Source organism: Somniosus microcephalus, chromosome 10, assembly GCF_052327205.1.
Source record: "Somniosus microcephalus isolate GS21.2 chromosome 10, FLI_Smic_1.0, whole genome shotgun sequence".
NCBI lineage: Eukaryota > Metazoa > Chordata > Chondrichthyes > Squaliformes > Somniosidae > Somniosus > Somniosus microcephalus.
The window spans coordinates 36,673,237-36,686,605 of NC_140996.1; the positions used below are offsets into that span (position 1 = coordinate 36,673,237).

The 13,369-nt window shown below is 57.0% G+C and overlaps 1 long non-coding RNA gene across 1 annotated transcript in view; it reads left to right on the forward strand.

Moving 5' to 3' along the window:
• The first annotated feature begins 1,896 nt into the window (after window positions 1-1,896).
• LOC147111495 (uncharacterized) overlaps window positions 1,897-13,369 on the forward strand; it is a 34,946-nt gene continuing 23,473 nt past the window's right edge. Inside the window, exon 1 of the long non-coding RNA XR_015079700.1 lies at window positions 1,897-2,063. This is a non-coding gene — a long non-coding RNA (uncharacterized LOC147111495). The remainder of the gene's footprint in view (window positions 2,064-13,369) is intronic.

Here is a 13,369-nt window from a genome sequence, read left to right on the forward strand (position 1 = left end):
CCCGCCTCCCCGATCTCCCGAGGCCCGCCCCCCCCGATCTCCCGAGGCCCGCACCCCCCCGATCACCCGAGGCCCGCCCCCCCCGATCTCCCGAGGCCCGCCCCCCCCGATCTCCCGAGGCCCGCCCCCCCCGATCTCCCGAGGCCAGGCCCCACCCCGATCTCCCGAGGCACCCCCCGATCTCCCGAGGCCCCCCCGATCTCCCGAGGCAACCCCCCTGATCTCCCGAGGCCCGCCCCCCCATCTCCCGAGGCCCACCCCCCCATCTCCCGAGGCCCGCCCCCCCGATCTCCCGAGCGCCGCCCCCCCCCGATCTCCCGAGGCTCCCCCCAATCTCCCGAGACCCGCCCCCCGCCCGAGCCAGCTTCAAGAGCAGAGAGAGAGACGCCGCCGTGTAACCTACCGCGTGAGGCCGGGCCGGACTCAAGTCGCGCGCGCTGACCCCTGCCCCACCCGCCTTTACTAAGATGGCGGCGGTAGCAATGCTCAGCTGAGGCCCGCCCCTCCAGCCTTCACAAAGATGGCGGTGATCGGGGGCCGCTTGTTGACTGGGGCCGGGAGGTGCCTAGCTCGGGCATGGGTGCGGAGGAGAGGCCGAGGCTTCGAGGCCTACAAAAACGGTGAAAGGTAGGAAAATTATAGAGGTTAGAGAAAAGATGTACAAATTAATTTACTTTTTTTAAAAGCAATTTGTGTTTTAAAAGCAACTTTTTTTTTGCTGGAAATGTATATTTGAAAAGAAAGACGCAGAAAGCAGGAAAAAGAATGGAATCAAGATGACAGCTACTCACCTCGGTTTAGAACGATAACGCCCGCCCACACACGCACCGATTGGTCGACCGTCAGGTCACCAAAGCGTAGGATTGGTCCATCGTTTCGCCACTCGACTGTAGGAGGGCGCGCCCGGAACCCGGCGTACGATTGGTCGACCTCGACGTCACTCTATTGCTAATGAGCGGATAATGAGATGCTAATGAGCGGAATTTTGAACATTGTTTGGATACCGCGGGCGCAATTTTTGTCCGGCCGAAACGTAAATACGCTTACGACCGTTTTGGAATCGTAAGCTTTCTTTTGATGTAACGCACGTGTAGGTACGCTCTATAACTTTCGAGTGTATAGCCGGACAGACACACACCGAAGGACAGACAGACAGACAGATAGACAGACAGACAGACAGATGTATCCTTTTATATGTATAGATGTGCCATGTGGACCGCTTCCTTTTTACATCTCAAGACTGGAATCCAACTGGCATATGAGTTGCAATTCAAATGACACCTACTAAAGAAACAATAATATATCTTGAACTGTAAAATGATGGCAGTTGTTATGCTGGCAAATTTGATATTTTGAACACAGCAAGATTCCTAGAAATACCACTGAGATGAACAATCGGTTAATCTGTTTTTGGGTGTTGTTGATTAAGGAAGCAGTATTGGCCAGAACACCCTGCTCACCTTTGAAGTAGTATCATTGGATGTTAAACATCCAGCAGAATTACTAGAACAGGTACACTGCCATCATACATAGCTTGGCTTTTCCAACAACATATCATTCCCACAGTACTGCATCTAGATTAACTGTTCAAGTTCTGGAGTGTGATTTGAACGCACAATTTCTGACTGCAAGAGTGCTACCAACTATGTCGAGCTGAATAATATTCAGTAATATAAAAATAGTTCTTACCTTAGTTGAAGTATTCAATATGGGAATATAAATAATTGACCTTCTGCAATGACAGACACCTCGCAGCTTCAGCATTGGCACACATAAATGTCTGGACCCAGTTGGTGACACACTATGAATGAATGTTATACAGCTGATTTCGGGAACATGAGTGATAGCAGGGCCAGCAACCTTGGAAATCAAGCTCAAAACAGAGAGAGGCTCCAATATTTACTCATGGCCATGAAAAGAGTGGAGGGTAGGCTTTCCGGGCCAGAAACATGGAAGAAATTAACTGCAGGATGCCTTTAACATTTTTCCGACAGTTTCCCACCCGACAGGCAGCCTAATTGACAGGCTGTCGGGCAGGAAAGCAGCTGGGGAGCGTAAGTCAGGTCAGTAGGAGATTGCAGGAGGGGGGGTGGTGGAGTCGGAGAGCGGGGGTTGGGGGAGTCGGAGATCGGGGGGAGGGAGGAGTCAGAGATCGGGGTTTGGGGGAGTCGGAGATCGGGGGATGGGTGGAGTCGGAGATCGGGGTTGGGGGAGTCGGAGATCGGGGATGGGGAGTCGGAGATCGGGGTGTTGGGGGAGTCGGAGATCGGCGTGTTGGGGGAGTCGGAGATCGGGGAGGGGGAGTCGGAGATCGGGGAGTTGGGGGAGTCGGAGATCGGGGGTGTTGGGGGAGTCGGAGATCGGGGTGTTGGGGTAGTCGGAGATCGGGGTGTTGGGGGAGTCGGGGATCGGGGTGTTGGGGGAGTCGGAGATCGGGGTGTCGGCGGAGTCGGAGATCGGGGTGTTGGCGGAGTCAGAGATCGGTGGAGGGGGAGTCAGAGATCAGGGAGTTGGGGGAGTCGGAGATCGGGGGTGTTGGGGGAGTCGGAGATCGGGGTGTTGGGGTAGTCAGAGATCGGGGTGTTGGGGGAGTCGGGGATCGGGGTGTTGGGGGAGTCGGAGATCGGGGTGTTGGGGGAGTCGGAGATCGGGGTGTTGGGGGAGTCGGAGATCGGGGGAGGGGGGAGTCAGAGATCGGGTGTCGGGGGAGTCGGAGATCGGGGTGTTGGGGGAGTCAGAGCTCGGGTGTTGGGGGAGTCGGAGATCGGGCTGTTGGGGTCGTCGGAGATCGGGGGATGGGGAGTCGGAGATCGGGGTGTTGGGGGAGTCGGAGATCGGGGTGTTGGGGGAGTCGGAGATCGGGGTGTTGGGGGAGTCGGAGATCGGGGTGTCGGCGGAGTCGGAGATCGGGGTGTTGGCGGAGTCAGAGATCGGTGGAGGGGGAGTCGGAGATCGGGGTGTTAGGGGAGTCGGTGATCGGGGGAGGGCGAGTCGGAGATCGGGGTGTTGGGGGAGTCAGAGATCGGGCGATGGGGGAGTCGGAGATCGGGGTGTTGGGGGAGTCGGAGATCGGGGTGTTGGGGGAGTCGGAGATCGGGGTGTTGGGGGAGTAGGAGATCGGGGTGTTGGGGGAGTCGGAGTTTGGGGTGTTGGGGGAGTCGGAGATCGGGGTGTTGAGGGAGTAGGAGATCGGGGTGTTGGGGGAGTCGGAGATCGGGGGAGGGGGAGTCGGAGATCGGGGTGTTGGGGGAGTCGGAGATCGGGGTGTTGAGGGAGTCAGAGATCGGGGTGTTGGGGGAGTCGGAGATCGGGGGAGGGGGAGTCGGAGATCGGGGGTGGGGGAGTCGGAGATCGGGGTGTTGGGGGAGTCGGAGATCGGGGTGTTGGGGAGTCGGAGATCGGGTTGTTGGGGTCGTCGGAGATCGGGGGTTGGGGGAGTCGGAGATCGGGGTGTTGGGGGAGTCGGAGATCGGGGGATGGGGGAGTCGGAGATCGGGGTGTTGGGGTAGTCGGAGATCGGGCTGTTGGGGGAGTCGGAGATCGGGGTGTTGGGGGAGTCGGAGATCGGGGGAGGGGGAGTCGGAGATCGGGGTGTTGGGGGAGTCGGAGATCGGGGTGTTGGGGGAGTCGGAGATCGGGGTGTTGGGGGAGTCGGAGATCGGGCTGTCGGCGGAGTCGGAGATCGGGGTGTTGGGGGAGTCAGAGATCGGTGGAGGGGGAGTCGGAGATCGGGGTGTTGGGGGAGTCGGAGATCGGGGTGTTGGAGTCAGAGATCAGGGTGTTGGGGGAGTCGGAGATCGGGGTGTTAGGGGAGTCGGTGATCGGGGAGGGCGAGTCGGAGATCGGGGTGTTGGGGGAGTCAGAGATCGGGCGATGGGGGAGTCGGAGATCGGTGTGTTGAGGGAGTTGGAGATCGGGGTGTTGGGGGAGTCGGAGATCGGAGTGTTGGGGGAATAGGAGATCGGGTGTTGGGGGAGTCGGAGATCGGGGTGTTGGGGGAGTCGGAGATCGGGGGAGGGGGAGTCGGAGATCGGGGTGTTGGGGCAGTTGGTGATCGGGGGAGGGGGAGTCGGAGATCGGGGTGTTGGGGGAGTCGGAGATCGGGGTGTTGAGGGAGTCGGAGATCGGGGGTGGGGGAGTCGGAGATCGGGGGTAGGGGAGTCGGAGATCGGGATGTTGGGGGAGTCGGAGATCGGGGTGTTGGGGAGTCGGAGATCGGGGTGTTGGGGGAGTCGGAGATCGGGGGATGGGGGAGTCGGAGATCGGGGTGTTGGGGGAGTCGGAGATCGGGGGATGGGGGAGTCGGAGATCGGGGTGTTGGGGTAGTCGGAGATCGGGGTGTTGGGGGAGTCGGAGATCGGGGTGTTGGGGGAGTCGGAGATCGGGGTGTCGGCGGAGTCGGAGATCGGGGTGTTGGCGGAGTCAGAGATCGGTGGAGGGGGAGTTGGAGATCGGGGTGTTGGGGGAGTCAGAGATCGGTGGAGGGGGCGTCGGAGATCGAGGTGTTGGGGGAGTCAGAGATCGGTGGAGGGGGAGTCGGAGATCGGGGTGTTGGGGGAGTCGGAGATCGGGGTGTTGGGGGAGTCGGAGATCGGGGTGTTGGGGGAGTCGGAGATCGGGGGAGGGGGAGTCGGAGATCGGGGGTGGGGGAGTCGGAGATCGGGGTGTTGGGGGAGTCGGAGATCGGGGTGTTGAGGGAGTCAGAGATCGGGGTGTTGGGGGAGTCGGAGATCGGGGGAGGGGGAGTCGGAGATCGGGGGTGGGGGAGTCGGAGATCGGGGTGTTGGGGGAGTCGGAGATCGGGGGTGGGGGAGTCGGAGATCGGGGTGTTGGGGGAGTCGGAGATCGGGGGAGGGGGAGTCGGAGATCGGGGGAGGGGGAGTCGGAGATCGGGGGTGGGGGAGTCGGAGATCGGGGTGTTGGGGCAGTCGGTGATCGGGGGATGGGGGAGTCGGAGATCGGGTTGTTGGGGTCGTCGGAGATCGGGGGTTGGGGGAGTCGGAGATCGGGGTGTTGGGGGAGTCGGAGATCTGGGGATGGGGGAGTCGCAGATCGGGTTGTTGGGGGAGTCGGAGATCGGGGTGTTGGGGGAGTCGGAGATCGGTGTGTTGGGGGAGTCGGAGATCGGGGTGTCGGGGGATTCGGAGATCGGGGTGTTGGGAGAGTCGGAGATCGGTGGAGGGCGAGTCGGAGATCGGGGTGTTGGGGGAGTCGGAGATCGGGGTGCTGGGGGAGTCGGAGTTCGGGGTGTTGGGGGGGTCGGAGATCGGGGTGTTGGGGGAGTCGGAGATCGGGGTGTTGGGGCAGTCGGTGATCGGGGGATGGGGATTCGGAGATCGGGGTGTTGGGGGAGTCAGAGATCGGGGTGTTGGGGAGTCGGAGATCGGGGTGTTGTGGGAGTCGGAGATCGGGGGAGGGGGGAGTCGGAGATCGGGGTGTTGGGGCAGTCGGTGATCGGGGGAGGGGGAGTCGGAGATCGGGGTCTTGGGGAGTCGGAGATCGGGGTGTTGTGGGAGTCGGAGATCGGGGTGTTGGGGGAGTCGGAGCTTGGGGTGTTGGGGGAGTCGGAGATTGGGGGATGGGGGAGTCAGATATCAGGGGGTTGGGGGAGTCGGAGTTCGGGGTAGTGGGAGTCGGAGATCGGGGTGTTGGGGGAGTCGGAGTTCGGGGTGTTGGGGGAGTCGGAGATCGGAGGAGGGGGAGTCAGAGATCGGGGTGTTGGGGGAGTCGGAGATCGGGGTGTTGGGGGAGTCGGAGATCTCGGGGTGGTGGCGGAGTCAGAGTCAGAGATCGAGTTGTTTGGGGAGTCAGAATTCGAGGTGTTGGGGGAGTCTGTCTCTGTCTGTTTCTTTCTGTCTCTTTTATCTCTCATTCTTAATCTCATCCTTCTATGCATCTCTTTATTGTGATTTCTGTACCTGATACCTTGAATTAATCATTCCAACTGACACTTCCTGGTTCAGACTCTGGGCCGGATTTTCCGATCTGAGTCTTCCTGCATGTGGATGCCTCCGATCTGGAAAATTCTACGCACTTACCTGCTGGCTCCTTAGGTCCCCAGACTTCCAATCCTGGGCCTCTCCTGGTCCGCGCGCGCAGAGTCCCAGGTATCCCGGGACGCAGGTGGTTCGCAAGCATCCCTGGGATCACGTGGGCCATGGGGAACCAATCAAGGAAGGGAATCCCTCTTCACACTTTTGACAGGTCTCTACGCATAGATCTGTCAAACATATGAATGGGGATCACTTAAAAAACAATTAAACATTAAATAAATTCAATTAAAAAATTATTTATTTAAAATGAGTTAAGATTACATTAAATTAGATATTTTAAACAAAATTTAAATTTTTGAAAAAGTAATTTAAGTTTTTTAAGAGGCTAAATATAACCTTACTCTTTTAAAAAGTATATTTAAATTATAAATGATGAAAAAAAAATATTTTTTGTTTTTTTTAAACTCTTAGGGGGAAAATTTGGTAGCTTTGCCCCTCCCGTTATCGAATGGGGTGCAAAGCAAATAGTGTCCGGGCGCGGCGATGTTTGCGCCATTCGCGAAATTGACCAGACATTTTGTGGCAGTGCTAAATACTACCATCCCGATTTCCTGCGCCGACAGATCGTGACGTCAGTCGAGTGCGCAACGCCCCGGTAGCGCCCCAGACTGGATATTGAGTGGCGTCCCATGGTTTACCGCCTGCCGCTGGCAACTACAGGTTATGGGGAACGTTTTGCAGTCGGGAAGGGACTGGGGGAACACTATTTAAATGCGACCGCTTCCTGACAGTTTTTGTCTGCAACATTTTTGCACCACGCATTCTGAGAGAGAGAGAGAGAGAGAGAGAGAAACTTCTGGAGAGATTCAACACTGTGTGAAGGAGTTTTGAGTACTGAGCAGCACTTTGCAGGTTCATTTTGATTTGACCTTCCTTGCATCGATTTAGAAGAGACTATAGGGGCTGCACTCTGAGGGGGCTGCACTCTCAGCTCTTTTTCCTGGGCCTCTCCATTGTTCTTTCCAGCAGATTTGATATACAGGTCTCTCCGGGCCGAGATTCAATGCTGCAATGAGCAGGGTGTAGATGGAGACCAAGATCGACCCTCCCCTTTAAGAAGTGGCTGGCGCCAGTGTGTCTGTGATCCATTGCTGACTGACATCACATGAGCTTCGCCGACGCTCTGAGGTACCGCCTCGCTCCTCGGCATTAACGCCTTAAGAGAGATGTGTAACACCTGATTTAGCGCTCCAATCACCTCCAAGAGCGATAGAAGCCAAGTTTGCAGTCAGAGGTGATAATTAGCGGCAGGTGCTAAACTTTGTGCCCGGCCGATAATTGCGCCCCAATCGGGGCGATACCGAATTTCTCCCCCTTATGCTGGTAATAACAGGCCTTACACGTGCTTTTACCAGGCGTAAGATATTTTAAGGTTTTCAGTGGGCGGAGGTTTTGCAGAAAGTGCCACTCTCTGCCCACTGAGGCCCATCTCCCGGCCAGGTGGAGGATCTGTGAAGAGGATTCTTGACAGATCAGAAGTGCCAGGTGTGATGAAATATTCCATTCATCACTGCCTGTGACTGTGGTCGGTTTCAGTGTCATTTCCCTTCCCCCAGTCCTCATTGTATTGTTTATTGGAATGTGCTGGAATGTGCTGTGTGTAGGGCTCCGCCCATACCTGGGCCCCTTTTGTAAGCTAGCTCAGTCTGGCCTCAGTCTCCAGAAGGAAGATATCTCTTTCTCTTACGTGTTACTTTCTAAGTTAATAAAAGCCTTATTTTGTTTCGCTAACATCGGGTCTCGGAATTATTGAGGCACATCAATTTTATTAACTTATTTTTCAACACTATGGATCAACTCCTGAAACCCGAACGTTTGGATTTGGATCAACATGCTCCGGATGCATCAGCACGCTTCGGACACTGGTTTGAGTGTATGGAATTCTTCCTGGACAATTCCGCAGCCGTCAAAGACGCTACGGACGCTGCGAGGATGAGAATCGGAATTCTGCGGAATTGGGTAAGCCACCGGGTTTACCCCCTCATCCAAGACGCCGATACGTACCTGGCCGCCTGCGACATCTTAAAGGCGCATTACCAGCAGCCTACGAATGAGGTGTATGCTAGGCATCTGCTCGCTACTCGCGCACAGCGACCTGGGGAATCGGTGGAGGAGTTCCTAAGCACCCTGAAAATGCTTGGCAAAGACTGCAAGTGCCGAGATGTAAAAGCTGCAGTGTACACTGACGAGCTTGTTCACGATGCCTTTATCACAGGCCTCAGCTCCACTTACATCCGGCAAAGACTGCTGGAAAAAACGGGGTTGGACCTGAAACAGGCTGCGGACACCGCGCGATCCCTGGATGTGGCCCAGAGAAACTCGGACGCCTACTCTTCAGCCCGCGCCGTCCACGCCGCCACGTGTGCACCGAGGGCGCCGCCATCTTGGAAGGCATCTTCCCCGCCCGGCAGCCCGACACCGGTGGGGCCCCGCTCTCCCCCCAGAAGCCCTACGACAGCCGCGACGCGTCAGGGACCCAACTGCTACTTCTGCGGGCAGCCAAAACACACCAGAAACCTGTGCCCGGCGAAAGGCACCACCTGCTTTAAGTGCGGTAAGAAGGGGCACTTCGGGAAGGTGTGCAGAGGGAACCCCGCCGGAAAACCAACCGCCGGAAAACCCGCCACCGCCGCGTGTGCGCCGTGGGAGCGGCCATCTTGGACGCCATCGTGCCCGACCTCGTGGGGTCCGCCATCTTATGAGCAGACAGCGTGGACGCCATCTTGTATCGATCAGGGCCCTACAGTGGCATCGGTCACAGTGGACCAGACCAGGCCGCACCCGCTATCCAAATCAATGGTGGACATCGAGGTAAACGGGTGCCGGGTTAAATGTTTAATTGACAGTGGAAGCACGGAGAGTTTCATCCACACTGAACTGGCACAACAACTCTCCCTAAAGGTGGTCCCTGCTCAGGGTACCATCTCTATGGCTGATAAAACCCAGACATCGACTATTCTGGGTTACTGCACGGTACAATTGGGCGTTAACGGAACTGTATACGATAACTTTAAAGTATTAATCATGAAGAACCTATGTGCGAGCGTGATCTTGGGCCTGGATTTCCAGTGCAACCACCAAAGCATCACGCTCAAGTACGGTGGGTCCCAGCCGCCCCTCACAGTGTGCGGTCTGGCTACCCTGAAGGTAAAGCCGCCTTCGCTATTCGCGAACCTTACCCCTAACTGCCGGCCAATAGCGACCAAAAGCAGGAGGTACAGCTGGGAGGACAGGCGGTTTATCGCGACCGAGGTAGACAGGCTCCTGAAAGAGCGCATTATTGAACGCAGCAACAGCCCGTGGCGTGCCCAAGTGGTAGTGGTAAGGGGTAGCGAGAAGAAACGGATGGTGATCGACTATAGTCAAACGATCAACAGGTACACCCAACTAGACGCCTACCCGCTACCCCGCATATCAGAAATGGTGAACCAAATCGCCCAATACCGGGTGTTCTCCACCATCGACCTCAAGTCAGCTTACCACCAGCTCCCTATCAGACCAGAGGACCGCCCGTACACCGCCTTCGAGGCGAACGGACGCCTCTACCAATTCCTCAGAGTCCCCTTTGGGGTGACGAGTGGTGTCTCGGTCTTTCAGAGGGAGATGGACCGCATGGTCGATGACCACCACTTGCAGGCAACCTTCCCCTACCTCGACAACGTCACCATCTGCGGCCACAATCAGCAGGATCACGACTTGAACCTCGAGAGGTTCCTGGAAACCGCACAAAAACTCAACCTCACCTACAACGAGGACAAGTGCGTTTTCAACACCAAACGCCTCTGCATACTAGGCAGCGTGGTGGAGAATGGGGAAATCGGACCAGACCCCGACCGATTGCGCCCCCTACGGGAGCTGCCCCTGCCCAACACTCCCAAAGCCCTGAAAAGGTGCCTGGGGTTATTTTCTTATTATTCCCAATGGGTCCCCAACTACTCCGACAAAGCCCGCCCCCTCTTGAAAGCATCCTCTTTTCCGCTCTCTGCTGAGGCCCACGCCGCCTTCAAAAGCATTAAGCAGGATATTGAGCGGGCCACACTACAGGCAGTGGACGAGAACACTCCATTTCAAGTGGAAAGTGATGCGTCTGACTTTGCCTTGGCGGCCACCCTCAACCAGGCGGGGCGGCCCGTAGCTTTCTTCTCGAGGACCCTCCAAGGGCCCGAGATCAGACACTCCTCCATGGAAAAGGAGGCCCAAGCCATCGTGGAGGCAGTGCGCCACTGGCGCCACTACCTAGCCGGCAAACGCTTCACCCTACTTACCGACCAGCGGTCGGTAGCGTTTATGTTCAATAATAAACAGAGGGGGAAGATTAAAAATGATAAGATTCTTTGGTGGCGGATCGAGCTCTCCACCTTCGAGTACGACATCATTTACCGGCCAGGGGCCCTTAATGAATCCCCTGACGCCCTCTCACGAGGGATGTGTGCCAGCGCCACCGGGGACCGGCTACAGACCCTCCACAACGACCTCTGCCACCCAGGGGTCACGCGGCTGTTCCACTTCATAAAGCCCCGTAACTTACCCTACTCGATTGAGGAAGTTCGGTCTCTGACCAGGAACTGCCGCACTTGCGCTGAGTGCAAGCCTCGGTTCTACCGCCCAGATAGAGCCCACTTAATCAAAGCTACACGGCCCTTTGAGCGGCTCAGCTTAGATTTCAAGGGCCCCCTCCCGTCCGTCGACCGCAATGTTTACTTCCTGAACATTGTGGACGAATACTCCCGGTTCCCATTTGCCTTCCCCTGCCCAGACATGACCAGCGCCACGGTCATTAAATGCCTCAACAGCCTGTTCTGCCTGTTCGGTATGCCGAGCTACATCCATACGGATAGGGGGGCGTCCTTCATGAGTGAAGAGCTATGCCAGTACATGCTGTCCAAGGGGATCGCCACGAGCCGTACCACCAGCTACAACCCCCGGGGTAACGGCCAAGTGGAGCGAGAGAACGGGACAGTATGGAAAGCAGTCACTCTAGCTCTAAGGACCAAAGGCCTCCCTATCTCCCGCTGGCAGGAAGTCCTCTCAGATGTGCTCCATTCGATACGGTCGCTATTGTGTATGGCCACTAATGCCACGCCTCATGAACGAATGCTTGTCTTTCCCCGGAAATCCACCTCAGGCGTATCCATGCCGTCATGGCTCTCCACCCCAGGTCCGGTACTCGTGCGAAGGCATGTGAGGGGCCACAAGACGGACCCTCTCGTGGAGCCAGTACACCTACTCCACGCCAACCCCCAATACGCATATGTCCGGCACGCCGACGGAAGGGAGGACACCGTGTCCATAAAAGACGTCGCCCCAGCCGGCATCGACAACAACCACGGCAATAGCAGCAACGACACTCTTACCCACCCACTACTCTTTCATCACCCCCGGAAGAACATCGACCAACGGCACCCCCACCAACTACCCCTTCAACAACCCTGGCGGCACCCCCGGCAGAGACCCAGGAGGCTACCGGGGACACCCAGCCGACACCCGCGGCACCACAACAGCCACGTCGGTCGCAGAGGACTATCAAACCCCCGAACAGACTAAATCTATAGAAGGGGTGAATGTGATGAAATATTCCATTCATCACTGCCTGCGACTGTGGTCGGTTTCAGTGTCATTTCCCTTCCCCCAGTCCTCATTGTATTGTTTATTGGAATGTGCTGGAATGTGCTGTGTGTAGGGCTCCGCCCATACCTGGGCCCCTTTTGTAAGCTAGCTCAGTCTGGCCTCAGTCTCCAGAAGGAAGATATCTCTCTCTCTTACGTGTTACTTTCTAAGTTAATAAAAGCCTTATTTTGTTTCGCTAACATCGGGTCTCGGAATTATTGAGGCACATCACCAGGTTTTAGCGCATGTGCTTCGCATGCCTGAAATCGCACTTGCAAGGCCCTACTGGTGCGTACACACCGCGTACACACCCGTGGGGGTCAGAATATCCAGCCCTCTGTGCTGCTCATTAACGATTCCTCAATCTAATTGGTTAAGCAGATGCACAGTTTCTTGCCCTGTTCACACAGGCCCCCGATTCCCTGGAGAGTGCGATGCACCGTTTTGGCTCTCTAATTACAGGAAATTCCAGTGCAAAATCCCATAGAAAGTCTGTGGGCAAGTGCAAGTGTAATGAACAGTTGATACCGTTCGTTTGCCACTGAGATCAAAATCCGACCCAATATTGTAGTAACTGATGTAAGGCCTATTATAATAACTCTCTATATTTTATTTAATTTTGAGTATTTTTTTAAAATGCATTGCCTTTACAAGCTAATAAATATATAGGTGGGAATTTTTACCTAAACAACAGGTGAGTTGGGGGCATGTGGGTAACTAAAGTGTTAAAATTCTGAATCCCAACTAGAAACCGCCTCCGACCTGCCCACTTTGGGTTCTAACGGAGGCGGGGTGTGTAGCCAATCAGCTGCCAGGAGGTGCGTTGTCAATTTAAATATTATAATGAAGCTGGAAGCCTCTGTTTTAACCTTCATTTTGACTTCAACTTTAGCCGGTCGGGTTTTGCAAGCCTCCTAAAACATGCCAGCTAATGCAAGGCAAGAACTGCTGGATCCAGGATCCCTACTTAACGATCGGAAAACTCCCCCTCCCCATGAGGCCTCCATTCCTCCCAAGCCTCTGCTCCCCCACCAGGCCTCTGATCCCCCCCTCCCCCCGAGGCCTCCATTCCCCCAAGCCTCTGCTCCCCCCACCAGCCCTCCGATCCCCCCCTCCCCCCGAGGCCTCCGTTCCCCCCAAGCCTCTGCTCCCCCCCCCAGGCCCCCGAACCCCCACTCCCCACGAGGCCTCCATTCCCCCCAAGCCTCTGCTCCCCCCACCAGCCCTCCGATACCCCCGCCCCCTGAGGCTTCCATTCCCCCCAAGCCTCTGCTCCCTCCCCCAGGCCTCCGATACCCCCCTCCCCCCGAGGCCTCCATACCCCCCAAGCCTCTGCTCCCTCCCACCAGGCCACCGATCCCCCCCTCCCCCCGAGGCTTCCATTCCCCCCAAGCCTCTGCTCCCCCCCCAGGCCTCCGATACCCCCCTCCCCCCGAGGCCTCCATACCCCCCAAGCCTCTGCTCCCTCCCACCAGGCCACCGATCCCCCCCTCCCCCCGAGGCCTCCGTTCCCCCCAAGCCTTTGCTCCCCCCACCAGGCCTCCGATCCCACCCTCCCCCCGAGGCCTCCGATACCCCCCCTCCTCGTAAGGCCTCCGTTCCCCCCAGGCCTCTGCTCCCCCACAAGGCCTCCGATCTCCCCCGAGGCCTCCGTTCCCCCCAAGCCTCTGCTCCCCCCACCAGGCCTCCGATCCCCCCCTCTCCCCGAG